This window comes from Hyaena hyaena, unplaced genomic scaffold (genome assembly GCF_003009895.1).
Source record: "Hyaena hyaena isolate Hyena2069 unplaced genomic scaffold, ASM300989v1 scaffold_1893, whole genome shotgun sequence".
Lineage (NCBI taxonomy): Eukaryota > Metazoa > Chordata > Mammalia > Carnivora > Hyaenidae > Hyaena > Hyaena hyaena.
This window is the reverse complement of record NW_024082529.1, coordinates 104,598-113,462: the sequence shown is the minus strand read 5'-3', so window position 1 is coordinate 113,462 and position 8,865 is coordinate 104,598.

Sequence of the window (8,865 nt, the reverse complement as noted above, 5' to 3'; positions counted from 1 at the left end):
TCTCTGGGGTCCCTCACCACCAGGAAGCCAGCTGCCATATTATAAACCCTACAAAGATATCCAGGGGGTAAAGAATGGATGCCTCCTTCCAAAGCCAATACCAACATTCCAACCACATGAATGAGGCTCCTAGGGGGCAGAGGTGTCCACAGCCGTGGCCGACATCTTTACTGCAATCTCATGAGAACCACCCAGGTAAGTTATTCTGCAGAAAGTTCTTGAGGTTATATATATATAATTGCCATGAAGCTGTGTTGATGTGTTACTGAATAATCGAAGACAAGTAGAAAATGTAGGAGAATGTGTTTCTTATAGACTGACAGGGTGCCGCTGAAGGATTCAATTGTCAGCAAAGTTTCAGAGTTAAGTTTTTGTAGCACGGAGTAAGGCAATTGTTTCAGTAACCTGAAATTTTCCTTTCAATTTTAACATTTGGTGACTCATGTTCTTTTGCCAGTATATGAAATGCACTCAACTCTGGTATTTACCGGTCCTGAAAGTTGCCCTTTGATACTGCTGGGTTGCTGCTATGATTGACGATAAAGTAGTCTTTGACTTAAGCTTCTGAAGTCAATATGCCTCATAGAATGTTTTTATTTTCTCCCTTTATTTTGTTCCTTATTGTAATTTAAATCAGCTATCATCCTGCACTGCAGGAACATTGTTATATTGTACTTTTTATGGAGACGAAAGCTTAGTTTCATTGTACCGATCAGTGATATGACCTACAAGTGTTAGGAATATGTACCTTCCAGTCATAATTTGGATGATGTTCAATGACTGTGGAGAGATTAAGCCAGAAAGCCTGTTAAATCTGAGTGGTTAGAAAAACTGTAAAAGAAAGCTTATTTGTGTTCTGACTTATTTTAATGCTAATAGCAAATAGAATCACAAGGTTGTTAAGGTTTTGAGAAAACTTTTACTTTATTCATCGCTCCTTCCTCCAACAAAGTGGTGAGGAGCTGACCAGTTTGAAAAATGCTTTGAGTGGCAACTTGAATCAAGTTTAAGAACCCACTCTTCTGCAACCTGATAACACAGCTTCAAGTGCAGTTGTCAAGTTCTTTTTAATACATAAGTAAGACAGATTATGAAATAACCACACATTAGTAAGAAACTTTAAAAGTTATTTGTTTAGGAAATGATTTCATTGGTATTATTATTTTCACTGCACAATAACCTTATGGGCAAATTTGCTGTTTTCACCGATTTGAGGTATGGAGAATGGAAGACATAGAGATGTTTTTTTTTTTTTTTTTTATTTGGTAGGTATGGAAGTCTATTTCCAAATGCAGGTTTTTTATATCAATCCATAGGTGTTTCTGCACCCACAATGCCACGGTGCAATCCATTGGAAATACAAAGCTAAATAGGTTATGTCCACGGTGCTCCAAGAATGTCTACAGGTTGTTCAATAATGAAATGACCGAATTGTACATCCGATGAGAAACATTTGTGAAAGAAGCACACAAAAGCACATAAGCAGTCTCTAAATCAAAAGGCTCCAATAGTGGATAGGGGTAGAGCTGAGGTTTGGAGCCTGTGTAGGAGTTCAGCTTACTCAAAGCAAGAGGATGGCCATAGGCATCATGGATGGGGACCCATGTGCAAAGACCCAGGTACCTAAATAGCATGTCATGCTCAAAAATTTACAAACAGCTCCAGAGAGTGGAAGAATGTATTGTGATCGGCAGAGAGTAAGATTGAAACCATGCAAGAGGCAGGTGCCAGTTCATAAAAAAGGTTTATGAGCTCAGCTGTGGACTTAAGATTTAACCCCAGAAGCTATAGGCAACCAGGGAAGTATTTAAGAATGGTGAATTACCTCATTGGTTTTATAATCAAGACTTTGGGAACAACATAGAGTGGATTTAATGTTGGTCATACTGCAAGGTTTTAGAAAATAATTCAAGTGTAGGGATAAGAATTTGGGCTTGAGCAGACTGAGGACGGAGATGTCAGGAGCATGAGTGTCAAAAAGCACACTCTGCAATGGTGCGTTATGACATCAGCTCTATTTGGGCAACTGTCTTTGCTCTCTGTCCCTTGCAGACCCTACAGAGTCCAACTTGGTACAATGATAGATTGAGGCTTTTACTCTAAATCTATAAAAAGCATTCCTTGGATGGGTAGTTGAGTATCATTAGTGAATGAAATCCAAGGATGGGGTCATGAACTTTCAGTCAATGAAAGACGTTTAACAACCTGAGTAAGAAATGTTTTTACCAGGGCTTACATCAGATGAGATGGTGAACTTACTGCCATCCTCTGAGAACTATTGTGTGGTTGCCCTCACCCAAAGATTCTTGTGAATGGAGAATGTTCTGAGATATCCCAGGGTCAGTTCCTCCTCATTAAACACCAGCAACCTTTTCTAAGTTGAATGTAAAAAGATAAATTCAAATTAAGCTTTATCTTTCTTGTTTTCCACCTCATGGGTTTTTCTGAGATATTTAATGAGATTGTGGAAAGAGCTGGTGTCCTGTGAAGTGATTTTCCTGCCTACGATCTCAGAATCCCTCACTATGTCTGCTTCCAGAATGTAGGCTACATGAGATTTGTAAGGGGAAAATGGGTACTGTCCCAATCAGGCATCAGGGTTCTGAGATTTGCTGTTGAACTAGAAAAGAATGTGTGGGTGTGTCTTCTAAAAATGATAATAGAGCAGATTCCAAGAATAAGAGCAGAAAGGGCCAAATCTTTTAATCAAACAAATAAACAAAAAACAAAAACAAAAGCAAAGGGAACCAAACAAAAAACCCCCACAAAAATACAAAACAAAACCAAAATCAACCCACCAGCCAACTCTCCCCACCCCCAAATAAGAACAAGACCAGTCAAGGATATTGTGATAAGTAGAATAATGCTACCCAAAGATGTCAGTGTTGTAATTCCCAGAGCCTCTGAACATGTTCTGTCACATGTCATGTAAGAATTAAGGTTAATAGTTTATCATCAGCTGATCTCAAGGACCCAAAGATTTTATCCTGGATTATCTCTGTAGGCCAATGAAAATCACAAGGACCCCTCAAATGAGGGAGAAGAAGGCAGAGGAGTCAGAAACAGAGATGGCAGCCTCAGAAAAATTCAGTAGCTTTTTTTGGCTTCAAAGATGGCAGCAGGCAGCAAGGCAACAAATACAGCCAACCTAGGAGCTAGTAGAGGCAACACAATGGGTTCTGGCCACAGCCACTATAGGAAGAAAGAGGAAATACAGTCTCCCAGTGAAAGTATGTGCACAGTTTACAGTCATCTGGACACCAAGGGTGAGACACAGTTCTGCATAAAGTACAAGCTTAGGTTATGATCTCCCTTAGGCGTTGGGCACCGACAGATTCTTGAAGATAATGTATCGATTTATCGTCTGTTTTAATGTGACCCTTGTCTTCATTTCCCGGGGACTAGAGAATAAGAAGAAAACATAATCACAAAGAATTCACCTCTAATATTCTTCCAATATTATCGGTAGATGCCAAAACAATATGGGCAAAAGAAATCCACATTTCCATCTGTTCCTCAACCCTAGCATGAACTTGAGAAGAACCAGTAGAACAGACAAAGAAGTCTGCTCCCAAGGCAATGGGAAATAGTAACCAATGAACCAAACAAAGGTAAATAAACATCCTTTAAAGTCCTGTTATTCCTTAGGGAAAATAAATAATGGGCATACCTTATTCAATGGATTTGAATTTGATATAATACCATGGTTTCTTTTTTTAATGTTCATTTTATTTTATTAAACACATTTTTTTCAGGAATAGAATTTAGTGATTCAGTGCTTACATATAACATCCCAGTGCTCACTCCCACCAGTGTCCTCCTTAATGCCCCTCACCCCTTCAGCCCTTCCTCCCACCTAACACCCCACCAGCAACCCTCAGTGTGGTCTCTGTGTTTAGGAGTCTCTTATGGTTTGTCTCCCCCTCTGTTTTTATATTATTTTTGCTTCCCTTCCCTTATATTCATCTGTTTCATATCTTCCATATATGAGTGAAATCTGTCCCAACATTTCTGATTATGGTGGTCTATGAGAAGAAACATATAGCGATGCACGGGCTTTGAATGAGAGTACCTTGTGCTCGCCTTTATCACATATACACTCTATACCCTTCATGCCCAGTATTTCCTCGGTTAGGAAGGGATTACAATGGAATATTGTAACCCATTCCCTCTAAATGGTATAAATCATCACCATTGTCCTTCTTATCCTGGTTGAGGATCCCTGCCAGACCCTGATCTCCTCCAGCAAGACATCGTGGTACCTACATCCTGACATTCTGCTCATATTAACTGTGGATAAACACCTAGACTTAGTACATGTTCAAGAATTTCCTGTCTTCTGGCCAGAAGGGGCTGCATGGCTCTGTGTTTGCTCCATCTAGAACCCAGAGGTAGATTCATTTTTTTTCCTGGGCTTCCTAAATGAATGTGACTTCAGATGGGGGGCTGTACACTAGCTGCAGTGGAGAGGAGGGGCAGGAGAAGATTCACAGTGAAGCCAGAACCTGCCTAGGCTGATTCCAGTAGTACTGAAAGACCCAACCAGGTTGAAGGGTGCATTGCAACTTGCAAAGTGCTGCCATTAGCAAAAGCCAGTTGTTTGGGGCTCAGTGGAGAGCTACAATAGATTCAGAATTCCAGTGGCCTGGAGTATAAGGGAGGGTGGGCCAGAGTGGCCAAGATTGAAGAGGGAGTCAGCGGTCAGATGACTGAAGTCTGTACACAATATAGAGTTGCTTTGGGTTTGCTCTACAGTCCTATTTGTTTTCTTTCCTTGTATGATCCTCAAGCTATGCGTGAGCCAAGGAAAGGCTTCCCACATAAGACAGCATGTTTTCCCAAAGATCGACATAGTTACCGTTTTTGGTTTTGAAACATCAAGACACAGATAATGAGAAGTATTAGGAGAAGTTAAAGCACGGGTTGCATTTTCAGTTGAGAAGAGGCATATTATTAATTTTAAAATATTTAAGATGTGTATCTCATTTGCATCTGTGTGATCAGCAGTAGATCTCAGGTGCACCGCTGAGCTGGGCAAAGACTCTGCAGAGTTTTACAAGCTGCCGAGTGTTTTCTGTGAGGAGTCCATTGTCCCTTGAGAATCAGGCTGATTGCCTAGAATACAGTATTTCCCCCCACATCTGGATGGTCAGTCAGCTATTGATCAGAGTTGTAAGGAAAGCATAAAAGTAGCTAAAACAATGCTCTGTTAGTTCTCTTGGCATTGCGTTTTGTGGGCTGTGATTGTCCATGACCAACATTGTGCAAATATAAATGTGATCTTGAGGTATCAACAGCAAAAGTCAAAGTTTATTTCTTGCTGGCTGAGTTCAGCTAGCATCATTATTCTCGGTGGTTCTCGTTGAAGGAGCAAGAACTGCAGGATAAAATGTCAGCATAGATGCTGCTGCAGTGAGAGCTCCTAATTGGCTGCATCACAAAAAAGAGAAAAGTCAGTCACTGGGGCCATTTGCATCATTTCTGTGGTCGCTAGTTGTGTTCAATTTCAATTGCAAACTAAAAACTTCTAATAAACATGAAAGCTCTTGACTTCTTAAGTTATCACTTTTTCAGTGTCATTTATAAAATATGAGTATTTCAAATGGAACCAGTGGGGGTGCCTGGGTGGCTCAGTAGGTTAGGTGCCCAACTTTGGCTTAGGTTATGATCTCACGGTTTGTGAGTTAGAACCCCATGTCAGGCTCTGTGCTGACAGCTCAGAGCCTGGAACCTGCTTCAGATTCTGTGTCTCCCTCTCTGCCCCTCTCCCCCTCATGCTCTGTCTCTTTCTGTCAAAAGTAAACATTAAACATCTAAAAAAGAAACAAATGGAACCAATGATACTTTCGTATTTGTCACTAATACAGTCACAAAATGTATTGAAATATTGAGGATAATGTTGTTTGCTGCTTAGTATATTTTTTAAAATGTCCTAATAATGGAATGTAAGTAGAAATATCAGTTCATTAAATAAGAAATCAGAGTAATTCACTTGATATCATCAGGTTTTGAAGTACTAATTACATATTTTACTCTTTAGTATAATATGCTACTTTTCATATGTAGATGGATAATATTTCCCCTTAATGCTAGTTTCATTAATAATTATTAATTGCTATAGTTTAGAATAGCAAAAGATCTTTGGCTACAAAAAATACTGTCATTGTCAGTATGATTATTTTATTTTCAATGATTAATGATGTTGGCATTTGGTTTCTAATAAGATCTTATTGCTTGATATTGTGCAACATTCTCTTTCTAGAAACATCAAAATACTTCTCTTTTCTTAGACCATACAATAGTGTATAAAAATAATCATCTCAGTTTTTGAATATTAAAGTCATTAGCAATTTCTTTAGAAAATTATTCATTTATTTAAATAATTGAATGTAGAAAAGTAGTACCTTTTACATTTTTGTAGTTGTTTATTTTGAGAGAGAGCGAGAGTGTGAGGGAGAGATGGGGGAAGGGCGAAGAGAGAGAGAGAGAAAATTCAAAGTAGGCTTCACCAGTGGCAGGGTTTGAACCCAGAAACCATGAGATCATGATCTGAGCCAAAACCAAGAATTCAACTATCAACCAACTGAGCCACCCGAGTGCCCTGCACTTTTTATATTTTTAAACCAAATCAAGTTGCTTAGAACGCTTCGTGTGTTGACAGTTGATTCTGTAATGTCCCCACTGATACGTAAGTAATTGTGTCTGTCCCCTTCGCTTCTTCATGTGTGAACTTTATTAAACTATAACCTGAAAATATTCCTTAAGTGAAAGATGCTCATATTTCTTCCAGAAAGCTTAAAACTAAAATGTATTTTGTTTCAGGGCGCTAGGTGGCTCAGTCGGTTGAGCATCCGACTCCGGCTCAAGTCATGATCTCACCGTGCATGGGTTCAAGCCCCGCATCCAGCTCTGTGCTGACAGCTCAGAGCCTGGAGCCTGCTTCAGATTCTGTGTCTCCCTCTCTCTCTGACCCTCCTCTGCTCACGCTGTCTCTCTCTCTCTCTCTGTCTCAATCTGTCAGGAAGAAATAAAACATTAAAAAATTTTAGAATAAATAAAAAAATATATTTTGTTTCAGATATTTGGGTCTTTCTTATGTAATACATTTCTGCATTAGATACACTCCTGACAAAACATTATAGCCATACTTAACAACTATTTCTTTACTAGTGCTGCTACTCTATATTTATATATCTATTAGAGAGCTCAAATAATTTTTTTAACAAATATTAAAGAGTAAATATATTTCTTAAAGATAAATGAATTTTCCAGATTCATGTACAGAGATATTGGCAGCAGGATAAAAGGGCTGTATCGTTGCTAACAATGGATAAGACTCTTGGGGTGAGAGAAGAATCATGATGTAAAAGTAGCAATTGGAATTAAATAGCAGATGTCCAGTAATACATAATCCTTGTAAAAAGGTTATGAGAGAAGATCTTATTAGTTAAATCAAGAGTATGGTTGGAGATTTCTGGATACCGACATAATAAGCAGAGGATAATTTATCAACTGATTCATTAACTGAAGAGGGTTGTAGGTCAGAGACACCTTATGGGAAGCAACAGGTAAGATGCATTTGGGGCAGTAGCTGAGAGAGGCCTACATGGGAGCAGCGATCGAATACTTTAAATGACATCCTTGGCCAAACATTTAAATGATCTCAGTTCTTCCCAGAACTAGGCAGTAAAAGGGAAAGGATTTGTTTTGCTTTGTTTTGGGGAAAAAAGTATAAAAATTATAAATAGTATTGATATTTTCTCACCTCATTTATCACTCCAATTCCATATTAAAATCTGGGCATTTCTTTTGACAATGAACATTAGTCATGGGGTGCCTGAGTGGCTCAGCGGTTGAGCTTCCTACTTTGGCTCAGGTCATGATCTCATGGCTGATGAGTTTGAGCCCTGCATCGGGCTCTGTGCTGACAGCTCAGAGCCTGGAGTCTGCTTCTGATTCTGTGTCCCCCTCTCTCTCTGTCCCTCTCCCACTCATGCTCTGTCTCTCTGTGTCTCAAACATAAATATAATCATTAAAACCTTTCAAATAAAAGAATATCAGTAGTGAAATTATGTGCTGTTAGTGCTCATCCTGAGATATAATTTGGCTGCTTCTGTATCCAAAGTCTTATTGCCTGGTTTATTCTTAATAAAATGATTAGAAGACAGTTGACTATTACATAAAATCATTTTATTTATTTGCTTTTTATTATTATTATAATTTTTATTTATTGATTTTTAAATAGTTTATTGTCAAGTTGGTTTCCATATAACACCCAGTGCTCATCCCCACAGGTGTCCTCCTCCATGCCCATCACCCCCCTTCCCTTCCCTCCCACCCCCATCAGTAAAAGGGTTGGTATTTATAGGGGCAGACATATCCTCTATCTAACTTCCACACTAACATTCAGATTGTGATCATGGGAATAAGTTCGTTCCTCATGAATATTTTTACTGCACAGATATTCACCTGAAATGACTTTGGGATAAGTTGTATAGTTGATGCGGTGAAGGATTGAGAAGTAGATGTCATATAGTTTTCATACTTAGTTGACAGAACCATATTGCTATTTTCTTGGAAAAATTACAATAAAGAGTATAAAATTACCTCTGAGATATTGTACAACTTTACATTTATTTGCTTGGGGCGCCTGGGTGGCTCAGTGGGTTAAAGGTAGCTGGAGTCTTGATTTTGAGGCAGGTCATGATCCCATGGTTCCTGAGATCGAGCTCTGAGCTGGGTGTGGAGTCTGCTTAAGATTTTTCTCTCACTCCATCTCTGCACCTACCTTTCTTGTGTGTATATGTACTTTCCCACTCTCCCCTCAACAATTACATTTGCTTAGTTTTGAAAAATAATTATTAG